The sequence below is a fragment of the Protobothrops mucrosquamatus genome, unplaced genomic scaffold, assembly GCF_001527695.2.
Source record: "Protobothrops mucrosquamatus isolate PMUCROS unplaced genomic scaffold, P.Mucros_1.0 scaffold7018, whole genome shotgun sequence".
NCBI lineage: Eukaryota > Metazoa > Chordata > Lepidosauria > Squamata > Viperidae > Protobothrops > Protobothrops mucrosquamatus.
Window position 1 is genome coordinate 2,331 of NW_015392828.1, and position 7,767 is coordinate 10,097.

Genomic DNA, 7,767 nt, shown 5'->3' on the forward strand with positions numbered 1-7,767 from the left:
CACCTACTTATGTAGACTAATATTTTGTGGAGTTAGGGATATTAATAGTAGTTTACTTGTAGTTGAATAGTATCCTGGGATTAGGTTTGGGAAGTCCGGGTGGGGGGTGGGGGGTAGGGGTTTTTACATTGTGATGTATCTGTGATGTGCTTTTTTTCTTATGATGAAAATAATAAAAATTTATATAAAAAAAAAAAAAGAACCAATGGATGGAAACTAATCAAGGAGAGAAGCAATCTAGAACTAAGGAGAAACTTCCTGACAGTTAGAACAATTAACCAGTGGAACAACCTTCCTCCAGAAGCGGTGAATGGTCCAACACTGGAAGTTTTTAAGAAGAGACTGGACAGCCATTTGTCCAAAATAGTATAGGGTTCCCTGCCTGAGCAGTGGGTTGGACTAGATGACCTCCAAGGTCCCTTCCAACTTTTATTATTATTATTATTATTATTATTATTAATATTATTATTATTATTATTATTATTATTATAACAACTTTCATGTGGGAACCAGGGTCAAGCAGCTTTAATGTTTGGTGGGTGGGAGCTATCATTAGGAAGCCCGCCAAAGGTGTTAATTGGGGATTGTGATTTATGACACACCAAGAGGTGGGGAGTTCAACTTTTACTTTGTAACCTTTTTTGGGGGGGGTAACTTTCAATCTTAGTTTCACCTATGTTTGTGCTGATATTATGTGGTCATTAAAAGTGTTCTTTGAGGAAAGCAATTGCCTCAGGGTTCTTATTTCTACTGGTCTCATTTATCGAAACCAATACATTAAACCAAGTCTGAAAGTTAACCACCACCACCCAAAAAAAGGTTACAAAGTAAAAGTTGAACATAACATATTGCATTGGATTAATGTCGGAAGCACTGAGGCGTTTCCAGGTTGACAGGATTAGCTGGTGACAACACCGTTGCCCAGGTGTATGCCCAGGTAGGGGCTGGAGTGAAAGATGAGAGCTCACCCCATCCCACAGCAGCACTCAGGTCTTGAACACAGGCTTGTTACTTGTCAACCCAGCATTCTACCCAGCCACCATGCTCCCCATCCATGTACAAACAGAACTTTTTCTATATGACCTTGAGAGAAAAGGAGGAAGGTGTCAGACTTGTGATATAGTCAGACAAAAAGCACAGCAAGGAATATCAGTTCTGTCTTTATTGTAAGGTTACATTAACAGAATGTTGCAAGTCTGAAAGTACTTTTTTTTTCTTTGTCACCTTTACAGTCCAAGAAACTAGGGAGGGTTCCTTCTGAGACATTTGCCACACCCACATTCCTTCTCTGGGCTCAACTGCTTCTTATCTGACTATTGCCTAGTCTGTGGCTCTTCCTTTTCTCTTCTGAGATCATTTCCGCATTTTGTTACAATATGTAATCAAATCCCATTTTTATGTCAATTTTCCTTCTTTTAACTAAAATGCATAAGAAGACTATATAGAATCATAGGGGTGGAAGAACCCTGGAGGTCTTCTAAAAATATAAATAATAAATATATTATAATTATTTAATATGTGTAAACCAGAAGTTTTCCTTGCCAAATACAAATACTATTTTTAAAGTTTATATACTAAAATACTATCTTAAGGTTTCAAACAGTAAAACTATTTTTGCTACAATGATCAGAGAGCGGAACATCAAATGCCACATTAGAGAAGGTAAGTCATTTCACAGAACTTAAAAGTAACCATTTTAAAAAAAATCAAATAATCAAGTGTATAAGGATGAGTCAGGGAAACATAATTTGATTTCACTTCCTATAACAAGATCCATTAATGGCCTGTACCATATTTTTGTAATGTACGGTAATAACCCACCATGCCTTTTTCAGAGGCTTCTAGACTGACTAGAAAACCATTTCTGTTTACTTTTTACTAGTTTTTGTAGAATAGTCTGAAATATATGTCCTGAATTCAAATATGTATTTGGGATTCCATTTTCCTCATGTATTGCTTGCATAATGAATCGATTTAAGCTCATTGTGACCTGATAATGCACAATTGGGTGGCATTTTATTGTAATCGATTTCTTATTGTATTTCTAATCTACCCAATTATCTGATAAGCTTTAACATTCTTATGCTTGTCTACTTTCTTTAACACACTGCCAACAAAACCATTTCAATAGTAATTTTATATTCTAGGAGTAATTACTTAGATTACAACAGTATTCAAAATATTGAACATTTCTAAGACTACTTTAAAAGTGAGAGTAATCAGTTAAACAATAACTTGCCATGAACAAATAGCCCAAGAAATATATTTTCTAGAGCTGTTTTTAGGAGCCCTTTAGAAATTGTTCACCAAGTGCAGTTTTTTTTTTCAAACTTGGCATGCTGGCTGGAGAATTCTGGGAGTTGAAGTCCACACATCTTTAAGTTACCATGTTTGAAAAAACACTGTTCTGGTGGACCATGTATTCACAAAGCTGTCTTGGTTGACTTATTGAACACACTTTAGAAAAGCAGCATATAACTGTAATTCTAAGAAGAGTAAGAAATATTTGTTTTACCCCCAGGGAATATGACTGGGGCACTGGGATATGCATTTCACAGTCTGTAAACAAGGGAGGTGGATCCACGGGGATTTCCCAGGGGGAGGGCGGAGGTGCAACTTCAGCTGAGTCCACAAATCCACCTGGAAGACAAACACACAGACCCTCCTCAGTCAGTCATGAAACTAAATGACAAAACAGCATGATTGTGAATTGTATTCCTTTATGTATTTTGGCCTCAAAATAGACAAACACTTAGTGACAACTATACTGCTTTAACAGTGTTACATTAAGCAGTACAGATTTTTTTTTAAAAAAAAATATTGAATAATATGCCGTGTATAAGTACTGTAGTGATTTTTTAAAACACAGTTAAAAAAGACACTGCCCACAGTCACTCTATGAGGGAGATGAGCAATCTCTAAATATGATATATAAAAATAAATAAAATCAATCTTCCAGGATCCCTTCAACAACCTCAGGATATTTGAGGGTATGATGTCTTTCCAATTTTCTCTACCCACCTCAAGAAATCCAACAGCAGATCCTGTTAATTAAGAAAAGCTATCTAATAGGACCCAGAAAGCACAGTTTTTCTGTCATGGTAGTTGCCCTTTGGAACATCCAACCACCTGAGACCAGATTAGCCTTCACCCTAACCCAGGCATCGGAGTCAGGAAGTCAGTGGAGCCCATGTAATGTATTATTATTTTGAAGGAATTATCCCTGGTGGACTTTTATTTTTTTTCCTCTTTGATTACATTCATGTTGGTATTTTAATTTTAACATATTTATTTTGTTTTTAAACTTATTTGCCACCCAGAGTCACCAATAAAGGAGAATATTTGTAGCTCAGCCATGTGAAAAACAATCATAAGTCACTTTTTTCAATATCATTGTAACTTTGATTGGTCACCAAACAAATGATGGTAAGTTGAGGACTACAAATACTTTGCCATGATTCCATTAAATGTTAATGTTAGAGTGTACAACTACTTGGATTAGTATCTTGAAAGGTTCAAAGTGGTGATCCCTTGCAAAGGAATCATTCTGGAAATTTTCCCTCATTCCCCAGAGTTACTCACCATAATAGCATTCACTAGCCAAGTGTGTGTCTCTACTTTCAGTGAAAGTCTCTAACCGATACTGAGAACAGAAAACAGCAAATAATCCATTAACCTGAAACTGAAGTCTTAATTCTTTAAACAGAAGTGGCCATCCTTGGAAAGCAGACTGGCTTCTGATGTGGAAATCTCAGCCAACAATTAGCAGAATCTGGCTCTGTACTTTGTCTTGAGAAATTCTAAAACCCAGACCTAATGCTCTGAAATGAAGCAATTACTACTTTATTTTTAATTATTCCAGTGAGTGTAAACTACTTTCATTCACCATGAAATAACTGCCCCCATACAGTTAAGTTGTTAGACGTTTGACGTCAAACTTGTTTACAGATATTTATTTTGGATTCTTAAATCGCATATCTACACACACCAATAGATGCCCTTGGATGAGACTTTCAAGAAATACATAATGTAGAGCAGGGGTGTTCAACCTTGGCAATTTTAAAATTATGGACTACAACTCCCAGAATTCAATGGCTGGCTGGGGAATTCTGGGAGTTGAACTCCACAAGTCTTAAAGTTGCCAAGGTGGGACACCCCTAATCTAGAGGATAGCATGACAAGTTCATTGACTTGATTACAGGAATGTGTACATATTGAATCCAAAGCCCAATGGTACCACACTTCTTGGAGCCTCCTTAAAGAAACTGCATCTTTCTCTGGGTTTGCACTGTAGCCAAACAATTACATGAAAATATGCATTTGAGTTCAGATGGTCTTTCCAGGATGTGACCAGATATTTCCATGTAGATGAAGACATAGTTTTGAGTAATATTTCTTAAATGCTAAATGGCAAACTTGAAAGTATAACAAGGAGTGAAGTTAGGAAACCTAGATATTTAGCACCTTGAACGGAGACAGTCTAAGAGTCATTTTGCTGAAGCTCAGGCCAGACTTCCTACAGTTCAGTCCTCAAAAAAATGTCATTCCCTAGATACAACTATGGTACATACTCTGTATGTGTTGAGAGGAGTTAGCTTCTGGACTTTTAAATGCTTTGCAGGGGCAGTCCTATAGCAAAACTTTGTTGCTGTGTACTGGAGAAATGCATCTTTAATCTCTTGTTCAGAGGTGAGGAGAGTGCTGAGGAAAAAAAATAGACAATACACTACTTCATTTGGGGTTGAAATAATTATTAGAAAACTTTATATCCTGATGTTCTGAGGTCTCAAAATTATTGTATGTAATGAAGCCATAACTACTATTGTTCAAACATTTCTATTTCCACCAATTTATTTCCTTCTCCTAGAGAATCATAGGTCAATCTGTGAACTGGATGGAATTGTTTTGAAAGAACAATTGGGTTTACTCTATCTGCTGGTATGAGTAGTCAGCAGCCAGGATCATGGTATCTTAAAAAAGTAATTCCTATAATCCACACTAATCTACTGTTCACTAAAATAATTTTAGGATGCCTGCTTAGAGTGCTTCCATCTTCTAAACTAAGTAAAATAGACTAGATTGTGAGGGGTCCTTGGTGCTCTCTGAGCTTGGTGGCTTTCTTCCAATTGTTTTCATTACTCAGATTAGGTAATGCTTAGCACTGATGATGTTACCTAGTTTGGGCAATGAAATATCTGAAAGAAAACAATCAAGCTCAGAGAGCACCAAGGATTCTTCATTTCAACCTGAGCTACAAATATTCTCCTTTATTGAGACCAGACTCTTCAACTCTTACGCCTTGGTTTCAGAAACAAGACTTTTGCCCTCTTGTACAGGAAAGGATACCATTGTTTCTTCAGAATAATAAGGGGAATAATATTTCTCTTAACAAATCCTCTTCACGCAGTCTTTGGTTTAGGTGCCCCAGTTGTGGAGGCTCTTGAATTCTCCTTACAGTACTTATTTTTCTTTCAAAGCAACAAAATTACAGGTGCTTTAATGAAAACAGAGTTTAAAGGAATGTCCAATAGATTTCATGTATTCTATTACTCAAAAGACAATTCTTTATACGTAAGCTTTGCTTAACATGTATAAAAATACCCTCATTTGTAAGGGGCTTACAAAAAATTATTGTTAAGGGACAGAGCTCCAGCTAGTTAATAATATTAGCTTGAGAATTAAAATTAAGTCCTGAAGTTTTTTTTTAAAATAAAATTAAAAGGATTAACTATGAGAGTTTAAAATGAAGATTCTGTTGGCTAGGGAAAACCAAATATAAACATTGTATCTTGGCCTCTACATGTGAAGATGATTCATATGTAGGAATAAGTTCAAGATTTTATCCAGAGTTTTTATCAATACTACTAAGGTTAGTCATCCTGTCTATTTGAGTAAAACAGTAAAACAGAGTTAGTCAAATAATATCATACTTTGAATCACTTAGATGTTGAGGTGGCTGTTGATCAAGTAAATCAGACAAAGGTTTGCTTCCTGCAATGCAAGAGGACATAATAATAAATAACACAGGATTTTTTTTTCTTTTACATCCATTCCAAGATAATATAAGTGGTTTAAGCCACTGCATACTGTTCAGGAATTGAATCTTGCAAATAAAGTTCATTGGGTTTAACCAATGGTATGCTGACTGACAATTCTAGAATTGTAGACAACCAGAAAGCTAACCATGATAGAGATATGCATGAATAATTATCCATGAAAAATGGTGCTGAAACATATTTTAAGTCCAGAAGATTCTGGTTGCACAGGCTGAAGCCTCCTTAATTCACAGGTATAACAAGGAGAAGGTAGAGCACAATTGGATTTGCAAGGTTCTGTTGTTATAGAGAATTTCAATAAAAGTCATATTAGTCTTCTAGGTTGCTTCTCTCTTTGATTAGTTTCCATCCATTGCTTCTTGTCCTACCTTCAGGTGCTTTGGAGAATAGATTGACTCCCTCTTCTTTGTGGCAACCCCTGAGATATTGGAATACTGCTATCATGTCACCCCTCGTCCTTCTCTTCATTCAATTAGACATACCCAAGCAACTATTCTTTATATGTTTTAACCTCCAGTCCCCTAATCATCTTTGTTGCTCTTCTCTGAACTCTTTCTAGAGTCTCAATATCTTTTTTACATCGTCGTGACCAAAACTGAATGCAGTATTCCAAGTGTGGCCTTATCAAGGCATTGTAGAGTGGTATTAATACTTCATGTGATCTTGATTCTATCCATCTGTTAATGCAGCCTAGCACTGTGTTGACTTTTTTGGCAGCTGCAGCACACTGCTGGCTCACATTTAAGTGATTGTCCACTAGGACTCCATGATCCCTCTCACAGTTACTACTATGGAGCAAAATACCACCTATACTGTACCTGTGCATTTGGTTTTTCTTGCCTAAATGTAGCACCTTACTTTTTTCACCATTGAATTTCATTTTGTTAGATAGCGCCCAGTGTTCAAATCTGTGAATCTTAAGCCTATCTTCTGGAGTGTTGGCTATTCCTGCCAGCTTGGTGTCATCTGCAAATTTGATGTGTTCTTATTGTTATTTAGTAGTAGTAGTAGTAGTAGTAGTAGTAGTAGTAGTAGTAGTAGTAGTAGTAGTAAGAAAATAAAAAGAAAGAAGAAAAGAAAGTAAAGAAAGGATAGTAGAGTTGATTTAGGGGATGAGTCAAGTGTGTGTAAAAAAAATTACCTCCATTCTTTCCTGAACTTTGTTTTTCATCTGTTGATCCATTTTTCATTAGTTCATAAGGAGGTGCAGAAGCTCCTTCAAAAAGAGATGAATGACTAGATGTCTCTACAACAGAGAAAGGTATTATAGAAAGAAACACAAGTAAAAGCCTTCCCACTTGTTCTTGATGAGCAACCATGGAATGAGGCAACTGATCATATATCCTGAACACAAGCCGTTTAGAGCTCTGAAAGTTATCATGAATATATTGAAAGTTTTAGGAAATAAACTTACAATCAGTGAAAGCACTTTAGCTTTCAACAAATCCACCAGGAAACGAATAAATTCCCAGTGTGTACCTATTTCCAGGCGTAAGGGCTCAGTTAATTGTGTGACAAGAGTCCCTCCCATCAGAGAGCCATCGGCTTGCTCAAACCTCACCGGTTCGGAAAGCTGTTTTGCCCGTATGCCCATTCTAATAATAATAATAGTAATAGTAATAGTAGTAATAATAATAATAATAATAATAATAATAATAATAATAATAATAATAATAATAATAATAATAATAATAATAATAATAATAAAGTT

General features: G+C 35.9%; 1 long non-coding RNA gene across 1 annotated transcript; it reads right to left on the bottom strand.

The window, feature by feature from the left end:
- Positions 1–2,597: 2,597 nt before the first annotated feature.
- LOC107300422 lies at positions 2,598–5,990 on the bottom strand. The gene is made up of 4 exons (XR_001549215.1): positions 5,931–5,990; positions 4,572–4,701; positions 3,583–3,643; positions 2,598–2,640 (listed from the first exon to the last, which is right to left on the bottom strand). It is a non-coding gene; the product is annotated as an uncharacterized LOC107300422 (long non-coding RNA).
- Positions 5,991–7,767: the final 1,777 nt, after the last annotated feature.